We start from the raw sequence: 14,216 nt of genomic DNA, 5'->3' as shown, positions 1-14,216 counted from the left end.
CTAATTCTCGGGCCGAGGAACAGTGCGGCCCTCCCTGCACGTTAGAGGCGCCCGCAGCAGGCTGACGCCCCGGCCGGCGCCCGGCCTGGTGGCTGGCGCCCACTCTCCCTGGAGGTCCGTGGTCCCCGAGCCGCGCCCCCTGCAGGGTGGCGGCCCCTCACCGTCCTCCGCGGCACCGCCGCTCACCTCCACCGCACGCTGCGGGTCTCAAGCACCGAGGATGACGCGGTCGTACGCAGAGCCTTCCGGGTTGTCGGCCGCTTTCTTTACGCGAGGCTGGGACACCACGAGGTGCGTCTCCAGGACAAGCCCCGGGCTCGGGTCGGCCAGGGAGGTTCGGACTGCGCAGCGTGGCGCCGGCCCGGCCGTCCCGCAGCCCCCATTCATGTGTCCGCCGTTCCGCAGACTGTGGGCCTCAGACGGCGGGCCGCCGAGCCGTGGCCCGGCCCTGGAGAGCTCACGCCCCGGCGGTGAGCACACGCAGAGGTGGTGCTGTGATGGGCGCTGCGGGGGCTCCGAGGACCCGCGGGTCCCAGGGGCAGAGAGCAGGCGTCTGGGGCCCTGGGCAGGAGCCTGGGGGGCGGTGCCCGCAGGAGCTGTGTGTGCGGAGCCGGGGGCCGGAGGCCGAGGGTCGCGGGCTTGGACGCTGTGGCTGGGTGTGGCCCACACAGTGGGGGCTCTGGAGGCCCAGGTGCAGTGTGGAGGCTCCCGCCTGCGCCGTGGGAGGGACAGACTGGGCTGAGCCGTGCCGTGCTCCAAGCTGTGGGGCGTCCCGGGCGTCCCTGTGCCCCCTCTTGTCTCCGGAGCGCGATGCCCTCTGCCCCTCGCTGTGATCTCTGTATTTCCTTCTGTCAGGACAAACCCGCTGGCCCACGGCCCACGGGTGACAGTGACCGAGGCACTCACAGCCGTCGTCCTCGCGGGAAGGCAGGCGCTTGCTCAGAGCCCTTCCTGATTCCGTCCCCACTCTGCCACTGCGGACAGGAGAGGAGCAGGTGTGGTCAGCGCAGGGACCATCCTGAACTGGGCGACCAGGGGCTGAACACGGAAAACCCGACCTGTGTCCGCTCCCCCTGTCCGTGACCCAGCGTCCCCGCCGGGGCGGGCGGAGCCAGCGAGTCTGCGGCAAGTTGAAGTGAGCGCTCCTCCCCGCTCGCCCAAGGCAGGGCGTTTCCAAAAGCTCTCGACAATCCGTGTGTCACCAGCGACTGCCCGTGTGTCAAGGCGCCAGCCGGGGACAGGCGCGTGGTGCTCGGCAGCTCTGGCCTGGATGGGAGAGCCGCGGCGTCGCTCAGGAGTGCAGGGCTCTCGACGGCGGCTGGCCGTCCCCTCCTGCCCTGTTCCTCTCGAGGCCGGCAGCAGCCGCGGGCCGCCACTCAGGGGGGTGGGGGGTGGGGGTGGGGGCCGGTGCAGGACGCAGCAGGATGCCCCACAGCCCTCGACGGAAACTCCGCACTTACGACTCGGGCACCGCGGCGTCACCTCCCCAGGCCGATGAAACGTCCCTTAACCAGAACACTGTGGATTTATTCTTCACAGCTCTCGGGACACAATGGCCGTGTTTTGTGAGCGGCCGGGGTGCCTCGCAGGCTTCCTCTCCGTAGCCTGCGCCACACCCTTGGGCACTGGATGTGGGGCGTTCCGGCGAGTCCCTTATTCTGTGGGGAGATGGAGGGGCAGCAGGGCTGGGTGGCGCCAGGTCCAAGGAATGAGACAGGCAGCCATTTGAGACGAGAGGCCGCCTGCCCGCCCAGCGCTCCGGGGAACTCTGTGATCGCTAACTTCCTTCGCGGGCGTGGACACAGCGCTGGCGTCCTGGACAGACATGGCCTCATCTGGACAGCCCGGCGCGACGCGGCGTCTACCGGCCGCACCCGTTCGTAGGCGATTGTGTGCGCTGTCGAGTGTGCCTGTGCTCTGCAAGCACAGGTGGGCGTGCGTCTGCGTCAGGTGCGCACGTGAGCGGGAGACGAGGTCGCGTTGCTGCTGCCGGCTCCGCCCTTGGCCGGGGACAGAGGGCGTGAGCTCGGCTTGGCTCCCGCTGTCGCTCAGCGACGGAGACGGGGCCGGCGGGGAAAGGTTCGGCGCTTCGGGATCTGTCGTGGAGAGGAGGGACCAGTCGCGCCGTCTTCGTGGGGAGAAATGACAGCGAAGCTCCCGCCCTGTGCAACGGCCGCGGCCAGCGCATTGCAGCGACCGCCGGCCGCTCGGGCGTGGGTCAGAGCACAAGCCTCAGGCTTTAGAAACGCTCCGAACCGGCGCCCCGCGCTCTGCCGCGTGCCCGGAGCTCGGCTCGCTTCCTGCACGTGGTCAGCCAGGCAGAGACTGACGTGGGCGAGGCCTGTCTTTAACCCAAGGTGAAGGTTAATCAGTGTCTCTCTGCAGCAGCTCTCAGAGCAGATGGCGGGGTGTCAAGCCGGACGTCGTGCTCAGGGGCGTGGCTCCCCGCCCTCCCCGGCTCTCCGCGGCTCCCGCCCCACACCTCCCGCTGCCGGTCCGCAGCCCTGTTTGCCGGGTGCGCGTCGCCTGCGGTCACGGCCGGCCGCAGTGCGGTCCAGCAGGCGCTCCCGCTCGGGTCGGAAAGACGGTCCCATGTCCCCGTCAGGGAACAGAGCTCGGGACGTTTTCGTCCTCCTGCGTGGCTTCCTGAGAAAACCCACCGTCTCCAGGCAGGAGGCGGCGCCTTTTCTGCACAGAAAAACCCGACGACAGATGCCGCCGGCTGGGCTGCGGGCTCGGGGACCCATGCAGAGTGTTACAGACCGCGGCCGCCCGCCGAGCCTGAGCGCGGCGAGCTGCTGATTGTGGAGGCGAAAATAATCTGAAAGCATTAGATTCATTGCCGTTTCCGTTTCGGGTGTTCGCTGCTATGATGCGGCGCCCCTGTACCCCACCTCGTACTGTCCCCCCCCCCCCCCCCCCCCCGCCCCCCCCCCCCCCCGCCCCCCCCCCCCCCCGCCTCTTCAGCCGTCCTCTGCCCCGTCCCCTCTGGTCATCACCACCCCGTAGCCTGCGTCCGAGTTTTTTGGTTTTTCTCTTTGTTTTCCATCCAGCATGGGCGCGGTCACGTGGTTCTTGTCCTTTTCTGTCTGACTTATTTCACGTAGCGTGGTCCTCTCAAGATCCATGTCCAAAGTGTGCGAGGAACTCATACGACTCGACAGCACAAGAAGCCAGCAGTCCACTCGAACACGGGCCGAGGACCCGGGCGCTTTCCCCGGAGACGCAGACCCGTGGAAAGATGCGCTGTGAGGGAAATGCGGGTCGAGGCCGCAGCGAGGGCCCCGCGCCCCTGAGGGACCCGGAGTGCCGGGAGGACGCGGGGCGGGAGCGCGGCCTGGCGCGGCCGCTGCGGACAGCAGCGTGGAGCTTCCTCAGGGGCCTGAGAGCAGAGCCGCCACGCGCCCGGCAGGCCGCCTTCTGCGTGCTGCGGCCAAACTCGAAACCTGCCTCGGAAGGGCACGCGCACCGGGTGTTCACTGCGGCGCAAACGCCCACAGTGTCCCTCGGCGGACCCCGTGGAGACGAGGCGCAACGACGCGACGGGCTGCTCGGCGGCGGTGAGGCCCCCCGCAGCCCGGGGTCAGCGTGCGGGTCCGGGGCCGCCGCGTGCGGGTCTGCGGCCGGCCGTGCTGGGGGCGGCGCGGGGAGGGTTTGCATTAGAGCAAACGCGCCGGCCGCAGTGCGCGGCCAGGGCCGGAGCCCGCGGGGTGGCCGCGGACGCCCTCGCTCCGCGTCTGTCCGGCACCGGGATGGCAGCCGCGTCGTGTGTGCGACTCGCTCGGCCTCACCTGCAGGACGCCGCGTCAGCCACTGCTCTGGGGGGTTGGGCGCATGCGCTGGCTGATCTCGGGGTCCCGGTCACCCGCACGCTTCAGGGCGGGGCGTGGCGAGGCCTGGCGCAGGCGCAGCGCCTCCTGGCGGCCACCCGCGCTGAGCGGCTTTAGCCACAGGCAGATAAGCCACCCCACGGACCCCAGTGCCGCCCGCGCCCCCTCATCCCACCCCACGAGTCGGAAGCATCAGATTGAAATGGAAAGTGAGAAGACCCAGGCAGTGGGACACGGTCCGAAGGGACGGTGGCGAAGCCACCACCCTCCGCGACCTGCGCCCCCGCCCCGTGAGCGGTCGAGGGCCGCGTGGGGAAGGGCAGGGCGCAGGCCGTGACCAGCAGGTCTCCCTGGTTCTGCAAAGCTTCGTGAGGTGCCCTGCGTCGGGCGGAAGCGGCGTGTCCACGCGGTCTGCGGCCCGGCTTCCCGAGGGCTGTCTGCACGGCGTCTGCGGCCGGCCGGCCCGGACGCGGCCCCGAAACCAGGATCCGCGGTTCGCTACGCGCGTGCGCACCGCCGATGGCACAGGGCTGCTAAAGACAGCCGGTGGCGCGACACGCAGAGGGCACGTTGCCCTGACGAGTGACCGGCTTAATTAATTAGTCAATTAATCCAATATCCAGGAAATTGGATTCCCGTGTAGACGGGCTCCTCTCCAAGAGGTGGAAAGTCCTGGAAAAGCGGCGGTGACTCACGGGGTCGGGAAGGGGTTTAGAGGAGAGATCCGCTAAGACCTGCTCACAGCCATCGTGCGGGGTCGGGCTCGGGAGTGGGGGCGTTGGAGGGTGGGAAGGGAGGAGGAGGGAGACCAGGGGTGCGGGCGGGAGCGGACGAGGGCGCCAGGCCAGGGCGCGGGACGCGGGACAGGGAAGACGAGCGTTGAGAGAGAGACTGGAGGAGAACGGGCGGGGCGGGGTTACCGCTGGACGCGGAGGACAAGCAACTTCCGCCGTGTTCTTCCTGCAAGTCGTCCGTTTGGATTTCCCCTGTGGCCGTGACGAGGCAGCAGACAGCACCCACCGGCCTGTGTGGCACCGACACCCGGGAGGCTCAGGCGGTGTGTCCCCGCGGCAGGCGTGAGCAGAGGGCCACCGCATCGGAGCACCCGCAGACCTCCGCCCGCCTGCCCAGCGGTCGGGGCGGGTGAGGTCGCAGACAGCGTCGGACTCTAGCGGCTCCAGGCTGCACAGGACCACCCCACACCCAGGTGTTCCACCCCGAACGCCTGTAAATCCGGGGTTGGGACAGCCCGACCCAGGCCCTTCGGACAGAACCCTCACTCCTCATTCCGACCACGACCCCAGGTGGCTACACAGCAGCAGAGGTGTTGACCGACTGTGTCCCTGTGTCCCCACGACACTCCACACCCCTGTGCTGCACCCAGAGCCAGCACCCCAGCCCAGGGCCAGCACCCGCCGCCCAGCGACCCCACCCTCAGCCCAGGGTCAGCTGCAGCTCCGAATCCACACAGTCCACAGCCATGTGCTGCTGTTGTTGCTGTCGTAAAGGGTTTTGTGGCTGTGGCTCATGATTATTTGGTACTTTGTCCCCTGTCCCGTCCTCATGGCTTAAAGGAGCAGTGGGTCCCTGGGCACCCTGCATGCCTGCACGTGGGGCGTGCGGGAACAAGAAACAGGCCCCTCTGATGCAGCCAGCTCGCAGACACCCGACCGGCAGGGTCAGAGTGCTCGGGGACCGCTCCCGGCTTCCTGGGTGCAGGTGGCGAGGGCGGGCGCCTTCCTCCTGTGCCGGGAGGATCGAGTCTGGGCGCAGGCCGGCCGAGGCTCCGCCCCTTGGGTCTTGGAACCGCTGGCTCGCGCAGGCCACGTGCCCCACAGCTGTGTCCTCCCTCTACCCTTTGCTGAGGACTGGGGCGCGCCCACGCGCGGGGACCCTGCCTGACCCCGCGGCATTGGCCGAGCAGGGCTCGCGCGTGTCTGACCTGCCCGTGGACTGCATGGTCGAGACTCTTGCACACGGAGGCGCAGATGTCAAACCCTGCAGGACGAGGAAGCCGCACCCCGAAGCCGCCTCATCCGGGGGACGTTCGCACTAAACCGGACGCGGCCGCGTGGCCGCCAACCAGCCGCAGAGGCGTTTTGAGAACGGCCTCCGGCGTTTGGCGGACCTGAGGCCCTCGCTCCGCTGCCGAGCGGCTGTGGGCGGCGCTCGTGGGGGGCAGAAGCCGTGGGTGCTGCTCGCCTGCGTGGGGTCTTGGAGCAGACTGCCTGGCCGGCCGGTCTTGGCCCCAGGGACCCACCTCCCCACGTGCTCACGCTGCGTGTTTGGGCCAGTGTCGCCTCACGCGCCTCATGCGTGTTCGTGTGAGACTTGGGGTTGCAGGGTTGCCTCTCTGAGATGTGCCCTGTCGCCCCTGGCTCTGGGCCCCAGGCAGGCGGCCTCTGCTGGGGTCACGCTGGGCCCTTCCACCTCCCTGGGACCCACGTGTCTAGTCCCCCTCTTTCCAGCCTCCCCCCACCCCACAAACACGTCATGCTGAGCAGCCCTTAGCAGCCAGGAGCGTGGTAGGCCTGACCTAGAGGGGCCCCAAACGCAGCCGCTGGGCAGACAGTGACCGCGGCTGTGGCTGACCTCAGAGCTTCTCATGGTTGTAGGTTGTGCAGAAAAAAATCAAGGTCTGGACTCCTGTGTGCCTGAAGCCACAGACCTGGGGGTTCTGTGCGTGGGACCCGCCCCAGGAGGAGCAGGACTCCAACCCCAGACCGGGCTGCACTGACCTCCACGGGCACTGGTGAGACAGGGCGCCCGGCAAATGGCAGCACCCACGGGCACCCTGGGCTCCCAGGACAGCTGCCCTTCGGCCCAGGGACCGAGTCCCAGGGTGGGTGTCAGCGGCACACACGGGGTGCGGGGAGTCCTGGGGGCCGTGGCAGGCCACCCTGCTTGGCCGTCCAGGCGGCAGCTGGTTTTAGGCACGCGTGGACCCCGCAGGGCGGCCGAGACCCCATGTGTCAGCCAGATGGCTCTGGTCATCTGCAGGTTTGGGAAACGCGTTTACGTCAGGACACCTTGATTCAGTTAAGCGAGGCGGAGGGTGACTCACGGGGTCACGAGTCCACCCCCGCGGAGGCGGAGCCGTCAGGAGTTCACACGAAATGCGGCCTGTGCACAGACACGCAGCGCGGCTGGCAGGCTGCCACCCCGAAGCCGTCCAGATGAGCAGGGGCCGCTGCCACCCTCCCGCCCGCGGCCGTGGGGCGGGGCTGGAGCGCAGGGGCGTCCGGAGGGCTCGCCAGGCAGGATCCGCTTCCTGGGGACCGGGAAAGCCGCACTCGCGGCTCCTCCTCTTGGGCGTCTGGGCGCGGCTCCCGGCGGCTGGCCAGCGACCCTGCGCCCGCGTCAGGGGAGAGCGGGCGCCGAGCACGCGCGACGAGCAACTGCCTCCGGCCATGGCCGGGGCGTGACACGGCCCCACCTCGCCGGCCCTGGGCTCGGACACGACACCGGGGCGCTCTGCTCGCGGGAGGCCGGCATGCCCGGGGCCTCGGCCACCGAGCCACGGAGCCCACGCCGCTCCGGCCACCACGGCGGTGTCGGTCAGGAGGCGCCGACAAAGCGCCAGGGGCCGCGTCTCCACGGCCCCCGTCCACACCGCAGCCGGCACGGTGGGGACCCCCATGGCCGGCGTTCCGGACACGGCCGCTCGCCCGGGCTCAGCTCGGCCGTCCCGACGCCCGGCCGGGGTCCCTGGCGTCCCGCGTGCCCGGGCTGCCGGGCGCCCGGCCGCAGCGGCGCTGAGCAGGACACGCTCAGGGCCCCGCGGGTCCTGCAGACGTTGGTGTCTTCCTGACGTCTACGCAGCCGGCCACGTCGCGGGGCAGGCCACGCCCAGGCCTTCGGTGGCGCGGGAAGGAGGGGTGTGGCGGGGTGTCAGGGGGGCCCCAACCTGCTCAGACCCCGCGGGTGCGGAGGCAGCGAGCCCCTGGTTCTTCCTGCGGGACGCGAGGCCCTGGGACCCGGCCCAATGGGGGCCTCGGCCTCCCCTGGCCTGGGCCCGAGCGTGGCTGTCCCCGGGGGGAGGCTCCTCGTGCCGCCCCGACCGCGCCGACGCCCGGACCGCGGTCTCGCCGGGGACGCGCAGACCCCTGCACGGACCGCTGAGCCCGCGGGAAGCGGACGCGGGAGCAGCAGGGCGCGTGCCCGACCCGCTGGCTCACACTGCGCACGCGCAGCCTGGCTGGCCTCGCCCCTCGGGGGGTCGGGGCGCTGGCCCCGGGGCTGCGCGGCCCACCCGCTGCCGCCCGCCCCCTCGCGCGCCGTCTGCACGGCTGTGCCGAGAGCCCGTGTGTGGGGTCGCCGCCCCCTCCGTGGTCACCTGTGAGCACAGCGCCCTGTGCGCCTCTCACAGCCCGATGGTGCCGCCTGCAGCGCAGAGCGCACCTCCACTTGCTACCCGATGTCGCCAGCTCCACGGCCCGCTGACGCACGCCCAGTGTCGGTGACGTGCAGCCACCAAGTGCCAGGCTCCGTCACCAGCAGATGCTCTGAGGAACAGCGAATGTCGCGTCTGCCTCCTGGCGGGCCGCACAGAGGCCACGTAAGGAGTGGACAGAGATTTGGAGCAGAAAGGACAGTCGTTATCTACCGCACTGGCCCCCCCCCCCAACCCCGCCGCCCCACCCCAGAACAGTGGTCCAGGCTGATGGCCGCCTGGGGGCGCCGTCACCCCCTGCCGGGTGCGCTGGACCCCTCTGTCTGGGGAGAGAGACGTGCCAGCTCCTGTCCCAGACACTCGGATGCGCAGCGCCTCTGTTCAGTGCGCCCACGGCCAGTCCTGGGGCTTGCACAGCGCATACCGGGATCACGAAGTTCGTAGGAAAAATTTGCAATGTGCTTTATAATAGGGAAAAATCCAAAACACACAAAAAAATACTTAAATAACTTAAAGCACTCTGGTATGATGGGCACACTACAGGGCCAGTGAACGTGAAGACTCGAGGAGAAGTGGAGGCCCCAGAGGCCGTGGCAGATGGCCGGGCTCCAGCGCCTGCCCCACAGCTTAGCCCCGTGTGGCCCCAGGTGTCACACACCCTCTCTGTGCACAGCCCCTCCCGGCAAGGCAGGACCGTGACCGCTCCAGGAGTGGTCTCGATGGTTCCGGAAGCAGAGAGCACTCGGAGCAGTGCCTGAGGTTACGCAATTTTATGTGTTTAAAGATCACACGCATACATAGAAGACCACGTAGGTGGATAGGTAGGTGGATGGACTAGACAGGTGACAGATGCTGGTAGAGGTAGGTAGTAAATAGATGATGCGTAGGCAGATGATGGATGGATGGATGGGTGGATGGATGGATGGACGGCATGACAGCAGATACGATCTTCGCAGCCTCGTCCGGAGCTGCATGGAGGCTCGGGTGGTTGCCACTTCTGGGCGTGAGGCTGGGCGGAGTTTTAATTCTCCTCCTTGCCGACCTGCATCTGTTTTTCTTCAGTGGACTCATAGAGCGTTTGTAATGGTGAAAATCGACACTGGCCATTGTGCAAATTGTGAACTGTGCGTTCAGACCGAGCCTCATGCCGGGATTCGACGCTTCTTTCAGGAAATGCGGCCTCAGAATTCCAGGCTCAGCGGTGCCCCGGGCCTGTGCCGCGCCTGAGACTTGTCAGGATCGTCAGTTTAAGGTTTCCCCCCTCAGTCGGGTTTTTCCTTCTTTTTCTTCCTTTCCTGTTCCTTCCCTCCCCGCTTCCTTTCCACCGTGACGGGAAAGGGGATCCTAACCGCTCCTCCTCCGTCCTGCAGCCGGCGGGGGGCAAGTGCAGGCTGCACTCCCGGGACAGACCAGTGAGTCACGCACCTGGAAGAGCAGATTCCGCAGGTCCCGAGCCGGAAACGCCGCGCTGCCGGCCTCGGTTCGCTGTCGTCGCCGGTGGCCCGGAGATGCGCGCTTGGGCCTCCCGCCCTCGGAACTGCCCTGCGGCGGCTGGCGCGCAGCACAGGTGCCATGGGGCCAGGCCTGGCGGAGCGGCCGCCCTGCCCTCCCCGGGTCGTGCTCCGCCCTGCCCCAGCGTGCCCTGGGGCCCTGGGGCCCTTCTCTGCTTTCCAGGTGACCAGGCATGGGGAAGGGCCCCGCCCACGTCCCCCTGTGTGGCGGGGCCAGGCGCTCGGTTCCCAGGCGCGCGATGGCCCCCGTCCTCGGCGTCTGGGCCCGGCCCACCTGCCCACGTCGCCGTCCCCCGGCCCCGTCCTCGGCGTCCAGGCCCCGCCCACCTGCCCACGTCGCCGTCCCCCGCCCAGTGCGCGTCTGGTCCCCTCTGCTCCGCTCGCTGTGCTCGTTGCCGCCAGCCCCTCCTCGTCTTCCCGCCCGGCTGACCCGTCGTCCTGTCCTCCCTCCCGTGCCCCGCAGAGCACCCCCCCCCGCCCCCCACGCCGGCCTGGGCGGCCTGACCCAAGGGCAGCCAGCGGGAGGCGCGCGCGCCAGTCCGCGGCGCTGGTTTCACCCCGAGACCCGGCTGCGCAGTGTGCGAACCGCAGGGCCCCTCGTGTTTCTGAAAGCCCCGCGGCTCCGGCCGGGGGGGGGGGGGGTCCCATGACCCCCCCGCGTCGTTCCCTTGCTCGTCACCCCCGTGTCGCCCGCCTCACGTCCCTTCACCCCGTGTTTCCACGTGAGGCCTGACACGTCCCCTCGTGAGCCACCTCCCCACCTCGCACCTCCTTCTTCCAGAAATGCCCGCCCCTCACCTCTACGGCTGTCGCCATAACGCGGGGCAGGAATCAGTGCTCGTCCTTCCGGAAGGTGCTGGCCTGGGCCCCGCCTGACGCGCCCGCGGTCGGGGGACTGCGCCGGGCTGTGTTTGTGCCCGGCAGTCCGCGGGCCTCAAGTCTCGTCTGCCGCTGAGGCCGTGAGCTGCTGGCCGCCTGGCTGCTTGCCAGCTCTACGGTGGGAAGAAGGTGTGGGAGACAAATAGGATCTCTGCTCTGTGGGCTGTGACCAGCAGGAAGGCTGCTTCCGGTCGACTGTGTTCCCCCCAAACTCATGCTGGAGCCGGAGCTCCCAGCATCTCAGGAACTGAGGATCTGAAGGCAGAGAATGTCGGAGGCGAGTCTGGCCGTTCGGCGGCCCTGGTGCAATGTGACCGGTGTCCCCACGAGGAGATTAGGGCAGGCGCGCGCAGAGGGACGACCCCGGGAGGGCGCGGGGAGGAGGCGGCATCGGCCCTCAGGGGCTCCACTCCGGGAGGACTTGCTCTCTTGCCTCCAGCCCCCAGGACCTTGAGGGGATAAGCGTGCATGTCGAAGCCGCTGGCCAGTGGCTTTTGTTCCTGCCGCCTGGGGGGCAGTACCAGGGTGCAGTGTTTCTTTGGGGGGAGGAGCGAGGGCCGGGGAGACGGAAGAGAACAGAGTTTTCTTGTCAGATGTTTTGGTCCTTTGAAGAACAAGAAGAATTTCCATTAGCCCGTCTTCTGCCCTCGGCCCTGCCCGGCATCCGGAGGCAGAGCGGGAGACGGAGGTGTAGACATGTCGCTTCTGCGTTCGGCCTTCACCCTGGTCCGTAGCCCACCCCTCGGAGCCCCGACTTCCTCAACTGCGAAGTGGAGGTGACAGTCATTATCTCACAGGACAGCGAGGCCCTGTGGAAGCTGTGTGCACAACGCTGGAACGGAGCCCCAGGGAGCGCCAGCCCCTCCCTGTCCCCACGCACATTGGCAAAGCTGTTTACCGTCCTGACAGAGGGCCGTGCCCGGGGATGGCCCGGGCCGCATCGGCTCGGGCCTGGCGGAAGGCAGAGCTCAGGCTGCCCCTCCGCCCGGGCCGGCGGGCAGCCGGGACCCTCCTGGGCCCGCCGGGTCCCGGCGTAGCCCTGTGTCCTGGAGACAGAGAGAGCTGCACCGCTGGCCCACACCCAGGCTCCGGGGTCGCCAGGCTGCAGTTAGGGCCTCGCGCGTCGACCTAACACAGACAGGGACGGGCGCACCGTCCACGAGCAGCTGTAGCCACGCGAGCCTGGGTCTCGCACGCGCGGCCCTGCCCGCTGGCGTGGGCACGGGCGAGAGCCCGGGCTCTGGGTGCTCGGCCTGCAGGGCGGCGTGTGGACTGGGGGCCGCTTTCTCCATGTGCCGTCCTCGAGATGCAGAGTCCAGGGAGCGCGGCAGGGTGGACCAGACATAGACGCCTGGCCAGGCCCGGGAGGCCGGTCATGCCCACGTGGCTCTCTGCCACCGAGCTTCTGAGTTCGTTCAGTGTCAGAAGTAGGAACCTGCTTCCGAGAGTGACATGGGTTCCTTGGCTGAGGGTCACGTGGGTTCCTTGGCTGAGGGTGACATGGGTTCCTTGGCTGAGGGTCACGTGGGTTCCTTGGCTGAGGGCGACGTGGGTTCCTTGGCTGAGGGTGACATGGGTTCCTTGGCTGAGGGTCACGTGGGTTCCTTGGCTGAGGGCGACGTGGGTTCCTTGGCTGAGGGTGACATGGGTTCCTTGGCTGAGGGTCATGTGGCTTCCTTGGCTGAGGGTCACGTGGCTTCCTTGGCTGAGGGTCACGTGGCTTCCTTGGCTGAGGGTCACGTGGCTTCCTTGCAGAGCGACTGCTTCCTGGCCGTGCTCACAGCCCCTCCCGCTGAGCAGCGTGGAGGGGAGAACTCGCGGAGGTGGCGAGAAATGGGGGCTCTGGGGCCCCCAGCGCCCCGGCTCCGGGCCGGGCGAGCCTGCACTCCAGCTCGGCCGTGGGCATCTTTCTCTCTGACACTTTTCTAAGAGCTGGCTGGTTTGACAAGTGTAGTAAAGGAAACAGAATACACTTCAAAATAAAGGTCATAGGATTTCCGTCTGCCACCCAGGACGGACAGGGGTCGTCTGACAAGACCGCGGTCTCGGGCTCGCCGGAGCCGGGGCCATGCCGGCGACAGGTATCCGTGCCTCGGTTCTAAAGGCCGGGGGTCCCCGACCGAGGCGCCCGCAGACCTGGTGTCCGGCGAGGGCCGCTGCCTGGGCCCCGGACGCGTCTCCAGGCCATGTGCTCCCGTGGCGGAGGGGGCAGCGCTCTGCGCTTTCTCACGAGGACACCGAGCCCAGCATGGGCTCCACTCCCGTGGCCTCGCCACGCCCCAGACTCTTCCACCGTGGGGGATCGAACCTGGTCACGTACATGTTGAGGGACACGGACGCCCGGCCCACGGCCCCGTGCGGCTCTGCAGGCGGTCAGGGGGCCTGGTCCATGCTGCGGCGCCGACGTCCAGACCCCCTCCAGCCATCCCGGGCGCAGCCGGAGTGGCCTCTCAAGCGCCTGTCACCCCGTCTCTCCCCGAGCCTCCGCTTGTGCCCAAGACCGAGCCCGGTGGTCCGTCCAGCCCCGGCTTCGCCCGGCACTGCCTCCTGTGCCCCCGCTGCTGGTCCCCGTGGACGGACTAGCCTTGCGGCCAGTGCGTTTGCAGGGCCGACTCGGGGGGCGAGGGCGCGATGTCCCCGCAGCCGGCAGAGCTTGGCCCCGCGGCGTGGACGGGCTCCGGCTGGGCCGGGGTCCCAGCCCTGGGACGGACGCCTCTGGGAGGAGGCGTGCCTGCGGGGGGGGGGGCGCTGGCCTGCGGTCCCCCTGCAGAAGCGCGGGCGGGCCACCCTCGACCCTCGCGGGGAGCGGCGCTGGCTTCCGGTTCAGATGGGGACAGCCGAGCTCATTTGTCACCCCCCACGACAGTGACAAAGCGGCAGGAAGCAGCTTCTTGGTGGCTATTGAGCAGGACCAGCTGTTTCATGCAATCGTGAAAATGCCAAACTCTAAGTCATGCTGTCAGGACGGAATGTTTTAATCGAGATATTAGTTAAGATAAACAAGCCTTTTACAATGTCCTATTTACTGGTTAGGGAAAGCCGTGGTGGGCAGGGCCAGGAGAGAAAGGACAAAGTCGAAAGGAAGCCTCAGCCGGGAACTGGCCGGAGCGGGAGCGAAAGAGAAAGCGCCTCCCGCGGGGCCCCCGGCAGGGCTCAGGGTCGGGTGCCCCCAGGCTTCCTGCGGGGCTCGCTGTGCCCCGCTTCCTCCCCAGGGCAGGCACGAAAGCTCAACTGGTTGGGACCCCGAGGAGCAGCCAGGAGGCCTCGTCGGGCCCAGCCAGGGACGGCGAGGGTGACGGAGGGGCAGAGGGCGCCCCAGGGGCAGGTGGGGTGCCAGACCCGGGCCCGGTTCTGGGGTCAGACCGGGGGAGCCGACTGTCTGACCTCTGTCGGCCTCGACCTCCTCGTCCTGAAGCAGAGTAATGACCCCAGCCTCACCAGACGAAGGTGCGCGCCAGCTGGGCGTGGCCCGGGACAGAGGACGCCCCCGAGGGGGTCGCCGGCCGAGGCGCAGACCCGGGGCCCGACCCCTCCCGCGGCCAGAGGCCGCAGCCCAGCTGAAGCCCCGGCCAGGCGCCCACTTCCTCATGGCCGGGCGGGGGG

Source organism: Rousettus aegyptiacus, unplaced genomic scaffold, assembly GCF_014176215.1.
Source record: "Rousettus aegyptiacus isolate mRouAeg1 unplaced genomic scaffold, mRouAeg1.p scaffold_m13_p_1, whole genome shotgun sequence".
NCBI lineage: Eukaryota > Metazoa > Chordata > Mammalia > Chiroptera > Pteropodidae > Rousettus > Rousettus aegyptiacus.
This window is presented reverse-complemented; position numbering follows the sequence as displayed.